General features: G+C 44.1%; 1 pseudogene; it reads left to right on the plus strand.

Annotated features, from left to right (window-relative positions):
- LOC129785665 (hydrocephalus-inducing protein homolog) overlaps positions 1-14,745 on the plus strand; it is an 80,690-nt pseudogene that overhangs the window by 56,027 nt on the left and 9,918 nt on the right.

The raw sequence follows: 14,745 nt of genomic DNA on the forward strand, positions 1-14,745 counted from the left end.
TTTACTCTGCTCCTCCTCCTTTCAGGAGAGCACTCTCTGAGGTTCACCTGGAAGGAGAGAGCGTAAAACTCCCAGGGTTTCCTAAAGTTCCAGCATCAATGTAGGGGCAGAAGAAAGGATAGCTTCCGCAGACCTTCCAGGAGAGGCTGAGGGCCTGCTGCAGAAGGGAAAGAATGGCCACTGATTTTTTTTGATGATAGTGGCCGTGGGGCATGCCTCACCCATGATTATGGGCAAAACTTGTCCCTTGGAAATCTTTGTCATTTCCTAAGAGCTTTGATGGTTTAGAACATCAAGTTTTTAATGAAAATTAGGCCACATGTGATGCAAGATGGAAAAATCTTCTGAGCAGCGAGCACCCAGTACTGCCTCTTTTCGGGTGTCTGTGCAATAGAAGTACACAGCCCTCCGATGCGTGCCTGAGCTGTGAAGTGTAACTCATCTCTGCTGTCAGCTGGGCTTCGGCTGGATCCACTGAAAAACCACTGAATTCAGCACAAGCTCCCTAGCTCTTCCTTTCTGGCTTTGGACGTGATCAAACATCCCCGTGCCACGGTTGCAAGCCCAAAGTCAGGGATCACTGAAAAGGCTGTTCCAGGAGGGTTTTTTCCGAGTTGTGATCTAGTCACACGTGGGCTGCTCTTTGCAATAAGAAGTTGGTTTGGACATTCTGGAATGACTAAGCAGCAGACTTTTATAAAAAAAGAAATCAACTTTCAGTCCCTAAGCTTTAGTTAATGGTGGGTGTCACACAAAAGGAGCTCAAAGGATAGAGGAATAGTTTTGCACAAAAGCCACAGTGACGGTTGTGTACAACTTCTGGGGCTACCTTCTGCTCCTTGTGCTACTCGCTTTCCGTACAAGAGTAGAATGGGATGGCAGTGTTACCGAAATCTCGGAATGAAGAACTTACCGACACCAATGTGATGTAGATAAGCAGACATTTCTTTATGGACGGCCGGGTGCGTGAGTGAGTCCCCTCACGATCGACGCACACCATGGTTCAAAATCATACACCTTATATAGAACTCATTCATACATATTCATTAAATATCCATGCATAATCGTAAGATTTCCCATAAATCATTAACATACTCTCGTACCCGATTCTGCGCAGTAAAGGTTAGAAAGGTCCGGAAATGGGTCTGGGGTACGATTTGGGTAGGTGGTATGTGAGTCGGTGGTCTCGATCTCCCCCTGCCAGAATTACCTGCCACTTGAGGTAACTGTTTCTTGGCCGGCAGCTATGGGTTGCTTCACTCGACTCTTCCCAGTTCACATAAATTCTCATTTTGACATTTTAGTACATCCTCCTAGGTTACATATAAACAATCATCTCAAATCTTAAGTCTGTTATCTAAGTTCTAAACATTCCTACTAGGTGATTCTGACCAATTCCTCCGGCCTTGGTACGGGGCTGTACAGAGGATTTTCTATAGCCGCTTTTTACTATAACTATAAGTTTCATTAAAAAATATTTTCTTATCCTCTTATATTTCTATTACATGATTGATTTTATAAAATCAAATAATCAATCAAATAAAGTCAATCTTAACTTATTAGCAAATCTATAACATTTCCCCATCCTCTTATATTTCTATTACATGATTGATTTTATAAAATCAAATAATCAATCAAATAAAGTCAATCAATCTTAACTTATTAGCAAATCTATAACATTTCCCCCCTTTGAAAGTGTTGAAAATCATTATTTCAATGCTTTCACATTATTTACATATCATTTGTTTCAACATATTTTGGTGGTGGGCTATACCTTGGTGGACTGGTTGGTACTTCTCTCATGATCATACGATTGATTGCAATTCTGTTGGTAAACTGCTTCTTCAAACATGCATATACCAACATGATCATCAAAAAGACAATCAGTAACAGAAACAAAGTTTTGATTAGGGATTGTATCCAAGAGCTCAAGTTCCTTCCTAATTTGTTAAAAATTTTCCCTAACCAGTCTTCTGACATATCTTCTTGAATTGATTCTGTTTCTTTTTCAATTTTATCTAATAAATCCAAATCATGTTTGACATCTTGTGTGATGTTTGAAATGGGGATGCAACAGTGGTCCAGCTTATCTTTGAGATATCCACATACTCCATGTTCTTTAAGTAGGAGCATATCTAGTGCCATTCTATTTTGTAAAGTCATTCTAGAGGTCGCCTGTAATTGTATATTCAATTCCTTAAACCCCTTTTTGGTAACGTTTGCTAATTTTTCCACTTGACCAGTTAACTTATAAAGCCATGCTCTGTTTCTATATGATGCTATAGGATTTAAAAGTGATTCAATTGCCCAGCCAATTTTCACTCCTGTAGATGGTTCATTCCAAGTATCATCATTTGTCTCAGATCTCTTTGTTCGTTTCAGTTCTAAATTTTCTAGAGATCCTCTAAACGGTGATTTCTTCCAAATCGGACACAATGTTGGCACGCCTAAAGTTATTTGTTTCACTTTACCATCTAATGGTAGATGAGTTGTCCAGGTTCCATCACTCAATGCCCAAATTAAATGTCCTGGACTTTGAATAGTAGATTTTCTACAACTAAACATAATTCCTCTTCTGGGTATATAGGCGCTAGATAGATTGAGAGTATTCTTAAGACCTCGACAAAAACAACCATATTTTAAAGCGGCAGCCAAAGGAGGGATTCTTTGAATTATTAAGTCTGCATTGCTACAATCATACACTTTTTCACATTTCCACCATGGCACTATTTTATTCTCCTTTTCTCCCAATGAAGTTGATCTATCATTGACCCAGGGTAATACTGAAAACACTTTTCCATCCCAGGTAAAACACCAAGGAGTTTTTGCCATATACTGAAAATGGGAATATAAGGTCATAGACCAAACCGAATCCCAAACTATTTCCTTTTCCTGTAGGGTTCGATTCTTTTTCTCACATTTTGTCTCGGTTATCCATACACTGGTGTTTGTTGTAGCCATTTTAGGCTAGTAACACCATCCCTTGTTCCCTAAATCTCCATATAATCCCGGTTTAGCTACAAATCATCCTTTACATTCCCAAATGGTTGAATATACTGGTGATTCTTCCCCAACTTTAACCTTTTGCAATTCCCAAGTTTCCCTAGGTTCTTGTTTACAATCCATTGTCTCATATTCTAATTTGGTCAGATTCATGGTTAAGATTCCCCATGGAATAGATTCACCTACTGCCCTCGGTATTGGTAAACAAGCAGTGATCTGCAAAACATTTTGTAAATTGGCAAATCCTTTAATCAATCCTACCATCAAATTTTCCTCAGCCGTTTGTTTGGGAATTTCAATCACTTGTTCTGTCTCTATTTGTCTTTCATTCCTGTCCACCAAGTCAGCCCATGATCCTGCCAACACTACCAACCCAAATGGAATCCAAAGAACGATCATAACCTGATATGAAAAATTAGACATTTTTCAAAGTCAAATTTAAAGTCTTTGGGTCACGGTTGATAATCTTCCATGGAATAGGTGCTTTCTTCACTCGAGTATAATGGATCCAAGCATCCGATTCTGCTATCTTGAGAGCCGTAAAAGTGGTTAACAGTACTTGGAAAGGTGCTTTCCAACGTTCCTGTAAAGGTTCAGAGGTCCAGGTCTTCACATAGACATAATCTCCTGGTTGGAAATCATGCACTGAATTTTCCAGGGATAAAGGTCTATTCCAAATTACTGCACTCCGAATTGCAGCCGGAGTTTTTCCTAGAGAAAGCAAATAGTTATATACATCCTGCTTTCCTTTTACATGTACGTTTGGATTTGGTTCTGGAGACTCATATGGTTTTCCATATAATAATTCATAAGGACTGAGTGAGGTTCCACTCTTTGGCTGTACCCTGATACGTAATAATGCCAATGGAAGCGCCTGAGGCCACTTTAGACTGGTTTCTTGACAAATTTTACTTATTTGTCGTTTCAAAGTTTGATTCATCCTTTCCACTTTCCCACTAGATTGGGGTCTCCAAGATAAATGTAGGTCACAATTAATACCCAATACTTTGCTAACACTTTGGACTACTTCAGCAACAAAGTGTGGACCTCTGTCAGAAGAAATTCCAATAGGAACTCCAAATCTCGGAATTATTTCTTGTAATAACCACTTCACCACTTCTTTTGCTTGTGTGGTGCGACAGGGAAGGGCTTCTGGCCATCCTGTAAAAGTATCAACCCCTACCAGGATGTACCGGTACCCATTTTGTCTGGGTAGCTCTGAAAAATCTACTTGCCAATCATCTCCAGGTTCTACACCAGATTTCAGTCTACCCATTTGAACCTTTTTCTTAATCATTGGATTATTTTTCAAACATACTTCACACTTTGCAGTTACCATTTTAGCTATTCCCAACATCTTAACTGATATTACTTGTTTTCGTAAAGATGTTACTAAGGCTTCTGCTCCCCAGTGACATTCCTGATGTCTCGTTTGAATTATCTCTCTCATCACAAGAGGTGGAATTACTACCTGTCCATTAGGGGTTACCCACCATCCCGCTAAGTTTTTCTTAGCATTTAATAACGGACTCAATTTGTCATCTTCCTCTGAATATCTCGGGTTTTCCCTAGGAAGGGTTACTGTTTTAGAAGGAATTATTGCCATTTGCAATGCTTGTTTCTTTGCTACCTTTTTTGCTGTTCTATCAGCTAAATTATTCCCAGCTATTACTTTTGTATTCCCAATCTGGTGTGCCTTACAGTGCATGATTGCTACTTGATCTGGCTTTTGAACTGCTTGCAATAATCATAAAATTTCTGTTTGATGCTTAATGTTTGATCCTTGAGAGGACAATAACCCCCTCTCTTTCCACAAAGCTCCATGGACATGCGCTACCCCAAAGGCATATTTTGAATCAGTCCAGATACTTACTTTCTTGTCTTTGCTTATCTCTAAGGCTCGAATTAAAGCGATGAGTTCTGCCTTTTGGGCTGATGTGGTACTCGCCAATGCTCCTGCTTCTATAACTGTAGTCTCTGTTGTTACCGCATATCCGGCGTATCGGACTCCTTGTTCCATGAAGCTGCTTCCATCAGTGTACAGTTCCCAGTCTGGTCGCTCCAGTGGTACATCCTTCAGATCTTCACGACTGGAATAAACATACTCGATGGCAGCCAAGCAATCATGTTCCAGTCGTCCTTCTTCCTGTATGGAACTTAAAAATACTGCAGGATTTACCAGGTTAGTTGTCTTTAGAATCACATCATCCTGTTCAGTCAGTACTACCTGGTACTTCATCATTTGGCTGGGAGACAGCCAGTGTCCCCCCTTCTGTTCTAGGACAGTTATCACCATGTGTGGGACATAGACTGTTATTGTTCTTCCCAAAGTCCATTTCCGAGCTTCTTGTATGAGCATCACTGTTGCTGCCACTGCTCGAAGGCAGTTTGGCCACCCTCTACTCACTGTGTCCAGTTGTTTAGAGAAAAATCCGACTGGTCGTTTCCAGCTTCCTATCTTCTGAGTTAACACTCCCAGTGCAAGGTGTTGCCTTTCATGTACAAACAGCTGGAAATCTTTGGTTAGATCCGGCAGTCCCAAGGCAGGTGCAGACATTAAGGCACGCTTCAACTCTACAAAAGCCTTTTGTTGTTGTGGGCCCCATACAAAGGGGGAATTCTTTTGGGCCTCATACAGCGGTTTAGCTATTAGCCCATAGTTCATGATCCAAAGGCGACACCACCCAGTCATTCCCAAAAATGCTCTGAGTTCATGAATGTTTCTCGGCTCAGGTATACCACAAATAGCTTCTTTGCGATCTTTTCCTAATTGTCGTTATCCTTTTGAAATCTCAAAGCCCAGATATATCACAGTCTGGCAGGCTGTCTGGGCTTTCTTCCTGGACACTTTGTATCCATTTAGTCCCAGGAAATTCAAGAGGTCGATAGTCACCTGTATACAGGTAAGTCTTTCTTCTGTAGCAATCAATATGTCATCCACATATTGTAAAAGTAAATGCCCAGGTCTTGATTTATCCTGTTTCCACATTTCAAGTTCCTTTGCTAATTGATTTCCAAAGATAGTTGGACTGTTTTTAAATCCTTGGGGTAATCTAGTCCATGTCAACTGCATCTTTCGCCCGGTTTGAGGATTTTCCCATTCAAAAGCAAACAGTTTTCTGCTTTCTTTTTCCAAAGGTATACAAAAGAAAGCATCTTTTAAATCAAGCGCTGTAAACCGTTGATAAGTGTCCCTTAATGCTGTTAACAGTGTATAAGGATTTGCTACTACAGGATAAATGTCCTTAACTAGTTGATTTACTGCTCTCAAATCTTGTACCAGCCTATATTCACCCGAGGGTTTTCTGACTGGTAAGATAGGAGTCTTATACTCAGATTCACATTCTTCCAAAATGTTATACTCCAAAAATTTATCACTCAATTTCTTCAATTCCTGTCTCACTTCCGGTTTGATTGGATATTGTTTAATTCTCACTGTTCCTGCGCCTTCCTTCAAATCTATTTTAACAGGCTCTGCTAGTTTCGATTTGCCAGGAATATCTGTTTCCCATACAGTAGGGATCACTGCCAAATCCACCTCCGGTGGAATTTCTTGTTCCTTTACTCTTTCTTGTAGCATCAAGGTTTCTCCCGTTTTTGACTCGGGTATTTTCAAGAAAAGTTCTCCTTCATCAAAAACAATTTGTGCATTTAATTTAGACAACAAATCTCTTCCTAACAAGGGTATCGGACATCCTGGTACATACAAAAATTCATGTGTAATTATCTTATTTCCAAATTTCAAATCTAGGTGTTGTAGGAATGGCCTGGTTTTCTTCTTTCCCTGTTGCTCCTATTATATTGGCTGGTTTTGTTCCTATTTTTCCTTTACATGTATTTAATACCGAAAATGTCGCTCCTGTATCTACTAAAAATTTAACTTCTTTATCTCCCAGCTAAATTTTAACCAGAGGTTCAGCTGGGTTCCCCTCCGGTCCCCTTCAGTCGTCTAAAATCATTATCTTGGCAAGGTCGTGAGAAACACTCTTGTTTCTAGGGCAATCCTTTTTCCAATGTCCTTCCTCTCTACACAAAGCACACTGATTTACTCCTAAGGGGGTATTAAATTTCCGATGGCCACAGTGCATACAACCTCCCCTCCCATTAAATCCTCGTCCTCTTCCTCTGCCCCTTCCTCTGTCTACCGTTCCTGTCATTACTGCCAATAAATCTGTTCTCCTTGATTTTCTTTCTTCTCTTTCTCTGTTGTTATATACCCTCCATGCGACTTCCAGCATTGTATTCAAACTCCTTGAATTCTCTCCCTCCAGTTTCTGGAGTTTTTTCCTTATATCTGGTGCCGATTGCCCCATAAAAATCAAAGCCAGTTGCATTTGTGCTGCCTCTGTTTCCACTCTCAAATCAGTATGTTTTCTGGCAGCTTCCTTTAATCGTTCCCAAAATGCTGAGGGAGATTCATTTTTATCTTGTCTTACTTCATATAATTTAGACCGATTCAGAGATTTAGGCATGGCATGTCTAATCCCATATAAAACCCATTTCTGATACCGTCTCAGTCTTTCTCTATGTGTTACATTATTTGGATCCCACTGCGGATCCCCAGATGGAAAATTCTGTTCTATTGTTCCACCTGTAATTCCACTCATCACATCCAACTCTGCCTGAGCTTTACCAGCTTTTAATACCGTTTGCTTCTCTGTATCATCTAACACATTATCCAGGATCACCTGTAAATCATTCCAGTCTGGATTCTGTGTTCTAGTTATAGTATCTGCCACCTTGCCCACTTTTTCAGGATCTTCTCTATAATTTCCTGCTGCCTGCTTCCAAGTCATCAAATCCATAGCTGTAAAAGGTACTTTCACTAGACCGGTCCATCACTACCAACTCCCCGTCGCAGGGGAGCTATAGTCTGTGTCTGTTGCCGAGTTCTCCGTGAAACAGGAGTATGAATTACAATCTCCGATAATCTCTCTTCCACATCTCCTGTTCCACTGCTATCCGGTTCAATCGCCTGTTCTCGTGCCCTAGATTCTCGACCCTGATTCCTTTCTCTCCTAAGAGGGGATATATCTAATTCTGGTCCATCATCACTCTCAGTGACAATCTTTTTCTTTAAACAACCTTTCCCGATCTCACAAGTTGAGCAACACCTTTTTACTTTCTTGTTATCAGCAGTTACAGCCATCACAAAATTATCTCCATCAGTTAACTTGCATTCATCCTGCCAGTCTTTTCTCTGTCTCAGGTAAAAGAACAAATCCACATATGGCATTTCACTCCATTTCCCTTCCCTTTTACAGTATAACATTAACTGCAGAATAGTATTATAATTCAGTGTTCCATTTATGGGCCACTTTTCCTGATTTTCCAATGTATACAGAGGCCACCAATTATTACAATACTCAATCATCTGGCTTTTTGGCAAATCCTCATATAAATCTCCCCAATGTGCCAATAAACATCCCAATGGAGAATTTTTCGGGATTTTATCATTTACAGCAAGATTACGCATGCTTTTACTTTTAAACAACCGAGTTAACTTAGATGCCATGGTATAATCACTCACAGTACAATACACAATTATTCAACTCTGTCTCCCCGATCCGCGGATCCACGCTCCACACTCGCTTTCGTGCTTAATTGCACGTCTCACCCTTACAGCCACACTCACACTTTTCCACAATTGTTACTTTAAACAAAGACATAAAACACAATATTATACACTTCTTAATTTTCTTCTCGATACACAGACACAATAAACAATTCTGTATCAGAAGAAAAACCCCTCCTAACTTCTTGTTAGAGGCACTACCTTAGAGAACACTAGAGCATGTAGGTTCTCTTGTTTCCACTTTTGTCCAACCCTGCAATAGCTTTCGCTTATGTCTTACGGGCAGGCGCCTAGGCTTCCTCTTCCACAAGGATCCTTATAGTCCAAGCCTGCGCAGCTTTCACCGCGTCTGACAGGCAGACTTACTCAGTGAGACTCAAACCCACTGGTGGGTCTCCAACCCACTCCTTACCATACACTTATTATAGTGGGACTCCTACCCACTTACTACAATTACAAGAAGAAGTGTCTTACCAAAATCCAGGGAACGTCGCGAAGAGCCTTACGGATCGGGGATCGATGGGTATCCCCGAGAAATCCTCGGTGCCGGCTGGAACCGATCAGGTCCCCGACTCCTCCGGTCTCCTTCAGCGAGGTCCCATCTGGGTCGCCAAAACTGTTACCGAAATCTCGGAATGAAGAGCTTATCGACACCAATGTGATGTAGATAAGCAGACATTTCTTTATGGACGGCCGGGTGCGTGAGCGAGTCCCCTCACGATCGACGCACACCATGGTTCAAAATCATACACCTTATATAGAACTCATTCATACATATTCATTAAATATCCATGCATAATCGTAAGATTTCCCATAAATCATTAACATACTCTCGTACCCGATTCTGCGCAGTAAAGGTTAGAAGGGTCCGGAAATGGGTCTGGGGTACGATTTGGGTAGGTGGTATGTGAGTCGGTGGTCTCGATCTCCCCCTGCCGGAATTACCTGCCACTTGAGGTAACTGTTTCTTGGCCGGCAGCTATGGGTTGCTTCACTCGACTCTCCCCAGTTCACATAAATTCTCATTTTGACATTTTAGTACATCCTCCTAGGTTACATATAAACAATCATCTCAAATCTTAAGTCTGTTATCTAAGTTCTAAACATTCCTACTAGGTGATTCTGACCAATTCCTCCGGCCTTGGTACGGGGCTGTACAGAGGATTTTCTATAGCCGCTTTTTACTATAACTATAAGTTTCATTAAAATATATTTTCTTATCCTCTTACATTTCTATTACATGATTGATTTTATAAAATCAAATAATCAATCAAATAAAGTCAATCAATCTTAACTTATTAGCAAATCTATAACAGCAGGGGGACCTAAGCCAAAATCTGAGCTAGAATTCAGGCACTTTAGGCTGCTCCAGTGGTTCAAGAAAGGCTTCAGACTGAAAGATCCTGCACTATGCCATCTTAGCAGACTTAAGGAAGAAACTCAGCATCCTGGAGTTCAGCTGTAAGCCTTGTGGTCTCAGTTGCCTTTGCAGCAAGGGGTATGTGTGTTAGCAGTACACTTAGAGCTTATCTGGTTTCAGTAGCGAGGAGGCTGGTTTTCCGTAACTGCTCAGTATGCTTCAGGTGGGGCGTCTTTACAAAGCTGAGCTCTTGGTTTGATGGTGGGAACAGGTGAGTGCTGCTCTCTGGAGACCGTAAAGCCCCGTCTTAACAAGGCGCTGCTGCAGGCGGTGAGCCCTGGAGCACCCCGGTACGGAGCCCTACGTTAGGCGCAGGTGGTGGCTGAGATGCTCTGCCTGCTTGAGGCAGCGCTCGGGTGCGCGTGTCGCTGTCAGCAGGCTGCTGGGGTATCGCTGTCAGCAGGCTGCTCTGCCTTGCTTGGGCTCATACTTCTCAGCTCCCGTGCGGTCGTCTCCGATTGCAGCGATACAGACAGCAGATTTTTCTCTCCGGCTCTGTTTTGTGAGCTTTGTGCCTTCTCTGAATGGATTTCAAAGCTCGTTTAAGTGCATGGGAAGGAATTCAGAAATCATGTTTTATACGCAGCATCACTTTCTGAGGGTGCAAACTGATTGCTAAGTTACAAACCAGCCCAAGGGCTCCGTCAGAAGTTAGAAACCAGCCGCAAAGTTGATCTGCTGAGGGAAGAGAAGGGTCCCGTATCTTCTCGCGGAGCATCTAGTGCTGGTGCCACCCAGCCCGGAGTCGGGGACTGGCTCTGAGGCTGCCTGGAAAATCCAGGCGAACCGAAGGAATTCTGTACTGACATGGCAACCTCTCCCCAGGCCGTGAGACCAGGCTGCCCCTGCGCATCAAAGGGAGCGGCATAGGGCCCCAGCTGCGCTTCAGCTTTGACCAGCTGGACATCGGGAAGGTTTTTGTTGCGTCAGCCCCCAGCTACGAGGTGAGCAGTGGGGCTTGCTGGGGTTGGGGTGGATCCTGATGGCCCCTGGGGCAGCAGTGAGCTTTGTGCACCTGCTGGATTTCTGGCAACACAGGCAGTTATGTGCACGCATTATTTGATGTAAGTTAAATGTGGGAGTTTTTGCAGAATCTGGATAGTTTTGATGGGGTCTGAAAGGTGTGTATGTTGTCCACAAAGCCCCGATCCCTGTGTTTTGGCAACCTCCCTTTGAGACCAGCTGGGAGGCTTCATGCAGAAAATCCAGCCCTTGACACATGATAGCAACACCGGGTCAAAAAGGTCAGGATCCAGAGGCTTTTGTTTCAGCCCTAGATGCACTGCGCCCTGGTACCCTGGCGGTTAAAAAGCAGCTGGAACAAAGGGGTTGTGTTCCGACTCGAGTCCGTTGCAAACACCTTTCAGTGAAGCGCAACTTGCTGGATCCTGGCGCCGGAGGGAAGCCGGGCAGCCTCCCCGCGCAGAGCTGCCCGCGCAGGCACCGGGAGCGCTGTCCCTGCTGACCAGCCTCCTGCCACCCTTCAGACCTGGTGCCCCTCTGGCTCTATGAACAGAGCAGGGCAGTTCTGGAAATGAAGCAAAGGAGCTTTCTGGGTATTTGCCTCCCCCCGCCGATGGCGGCAAGTTTTCTCTAAAAAAAACCAACCAAAAAAACCCCCAAGATACAGCAACTGGAGGCGGTAGAAAATGAGGCAGTACATGGTGCCAGACACTTTCAAAAGCTTGACTGTTGCAGGGAAGGACACGTTAAGGTGTTTTCTTGCCAAAATATTGTGCACTGTATGTATGCATTTTTTAATGCTGATTCTTTATTGATTCTATATATATCAATGTGTTTGTTTCATTACTGGAGAAAATGTGAATAAGTAGATGATACTCCAAGTGCTGTATTAAGTAGCCAGACTGGAGGTAAACTTCAGTGTAGGATCCCTAAGTGCAATTTGTAATTAAGGTGTAAAACATATGAGTAGTTTCCAAGTTACCAGTGCAGAATTTGAATACAGGAATGTTTTCAACAGCAGCTGCAAAATTAAAAAAACAAGGGCTGTACCTCTGCTTCTGTCTCAGTTTTTCTGACAGGTTTTGCGAGGACAAAACTTAGGGAAAATAACTGCCAAGCAGGTAGATAAGTCCACAGAAATGGCCGGATTTCACCTGCAGCCTTCGGAAACTGTAGAGCTTTGCTTTGGGTAGGTTTGGTGACCACCAGTGTGCTGATACTCACAGGCAGGTGTGGGCATTTCTTGCTGAATCTCAGCAAATGCTGCAGGATTGTGTAGCTTGTTGGAGCAGTAAATAATGGTAAATTAGTAGATGATGGCTGTGAATATTTATGAAAGAGATTCTTTAGAGCAGGTGGAGCTGCTATGCCCCTCCCTCTCATCCTTTCTTGACATGTCTGGTTGAGCAAAGACAAAGAGACTCTCAGATCAAAGAAAAGAACAAAATGCGCCTCACTGACGTACCCTAGCAGAGTCGGGGAGTGCTGCTGAAGCTGGTTATGGGGCTGTCCCAAGGTATTTTCTACATCCAGTAAACTTGCTGGCTGTGACGGGAGCTGAATGTGTTTTGCCCTTGGCAGGACTGGGCTCATCTGGAGCGGGAGCAGTTAGGTGACGATTCGCTGTAATGCTGCGACCGCCCTTTGCTGCTCTTTGGGGCAGGTCTGCATCGCCTTGGTGATGCTGAGCACATCCTCAGCCCTGCAAGTCCAAGCGGACTGCTCTGTGTCAGTGGAATAAACCCAGAGTGACTCTGTTTATGTGAAGTTATCACTGGGGTTTTTTGCATGCAAAAACCCAAAGGCAGAAACTGTCCTGTTGTGTTTTCTTTGGCTTCAGCCAAGCAGCAGCACACAGCATCTTCTGCCTTTTGTAGAAGTTTAATTAGAAAACAAATCAGCCTTCTGTAAGGAAAGAAGATTCCTCATGTATTTCCATTTTGCTTTCTTGCTGCTGCAGGTGATCCTGTTTAACAAAGGAGTCATTGATGCCCCCTTCAGCTTGGTCCCTCCAGGGACAGCTCTGGGCTCCTGCTTCTCCTTCCACCCCCAGGAGGGCATCATTTCACCAGATGGCCTCCAAGTCATCCAGATCTCCTTCAGTTCCACCGCCCTGGGGCAGTTCACAGAAGGATTCCGGTTCAGTGTGGATGGGTCCCCTGAGCCCGTGACCTTGACCGTCAGGTGAGGAGGGTTACAGGAGCCTGGGGGGTGCCTCCACAGTAATTCCCACTGCAGACTCCTCTCCTCGAGATGGCATCTGCCTCCTTGCTTTCTGTCTTGCCTTTGTTCCAAGGACCCCTGTCCAGCCCTTATCTCTCATTCTCCAGCCCCACAACTCAAGCTGTTTGTTTCAAATGCTTTTGAGATGCCCACCCACCGGGGCAAGCCGAGCCTCCCTCTTCAGGGGGGGGTTGTGCACTGGATTTAGTTCTCCAGGGAGGGAAAAACTCCCAGTTCTTTTGAGTGGAGATGAGCTGGCTGGTGGGACACGGGGCTGCAGAGGAAGGAACAGCGGTGGGAGTGCAGGTGGTTCCTCTCCTACCTTGTGCTCCTTCCTGCTCTGCGAGGACCCCGATCTCCCTTCAGAAGCACTATTGGAAGATGTGGCTGTTGCCATAAAGACTGCCCTCTTCCCCCGTTCTCTTGCAAGCTGCGCTGTTACCGGCTGTAGCGCACAGGGCTCTGGGCTGGCTGCTTGGCCGAGCCCTCTGGGCAGTCCTTCAGGTCTGACTTCCTTGAGCACAGCTCCTGTGTGCTCAGCAGAAACGGCAGTTATTTCCCCCCTCGCTGCAAGGCTCACCCTTGGCAGTTTCCCAGTGTGAGACCCAGTTGTGGCTGGTTTGGAGGCAGTTTTCTATTGTCTTTTGGCAAGTGCTATTACGGAAAGCATGTCTGCTCCCTTTGCTCCATCCAGAGTAGGATGCTGGGGCTTGGCAGGTTAAGTCTGATTACGTGAGGTCCTTGGAGAGGGAACCTCATTGCCAGAAGGGATTTGCTACCTAACTTGTTCTCAGGAACGGATTCAGCTCCAGGAATCGAGAATTAGCATGGGATTGAAACTCCTGAAAGTCAGATTTTGAGTGCTTTTTGATTGTGCAGTCAGAAGATGCCCAAACCATAGGTGATCACTCTTTGCTTGGAAACAGACCTGACGAGGTCCTGAACGCTTGTTCTTTTGCTCTTTAGAAAGGGATGCTGGAACTGGGACACCACGGGTGAGTGCAGGTCCCTCCTGTGGGAGGCTGGGGTCTGTTCATGTGTACGAGAGACCCGGTGGCAGTCCTGTGAATAAAACTAGGAGGCACGGGTCACTGTGCTCCTTGATCTGTATTTGTTTTTTTCAGCAAGAGGCAGAGCTGGCATTGATTGGCATCAACCATGAAATTAATGAATGTTGTGCAGCTTCAAGTGCTGATTTCAGTGGATGTTGGTGAGTTTGGGAGTTTGGAACCTCTCTGAATTTAGGGATGGGCGGGCTGGTGTGGTGGCTTCAGGACACTCATGTTTGGTGGTGCAAACAGTCTTGCTCTTGGATGTGTCAGCCGGTGCACTGGTGACAAGCTGATACTTTCCTCCAAGATTCCGCCATCCACTGTGTAGAACTTGTGCTGCGTTTCTCAGTAGATGTCTGGGGCTCCTGTGGATTCGTGCCTCAAAATCCTGCACGCATAATGGTAGTGTGGAATAAGGTCTGAGGAAGATGTCCATATAGCCCATGGAAAGGCCAGTTCCAGCAGAGAGATACCAAAGCAGGGAACCTGTGGCTGAGAGGGCTAGTTAC

Source organism: Falco peregrinus, chromosome 14 (genome assembly GCF_023634155.1).
Source record: "Falco peregrinus isolate bFalPer1 chromosome 14, bFalPer1.pri, whole genome shotgun sequence".
NCBI lineage: Eukaryota > Metazoa > Chordata > Aves > Falconiformes > Falconidae > Falco > Falco peregrinus.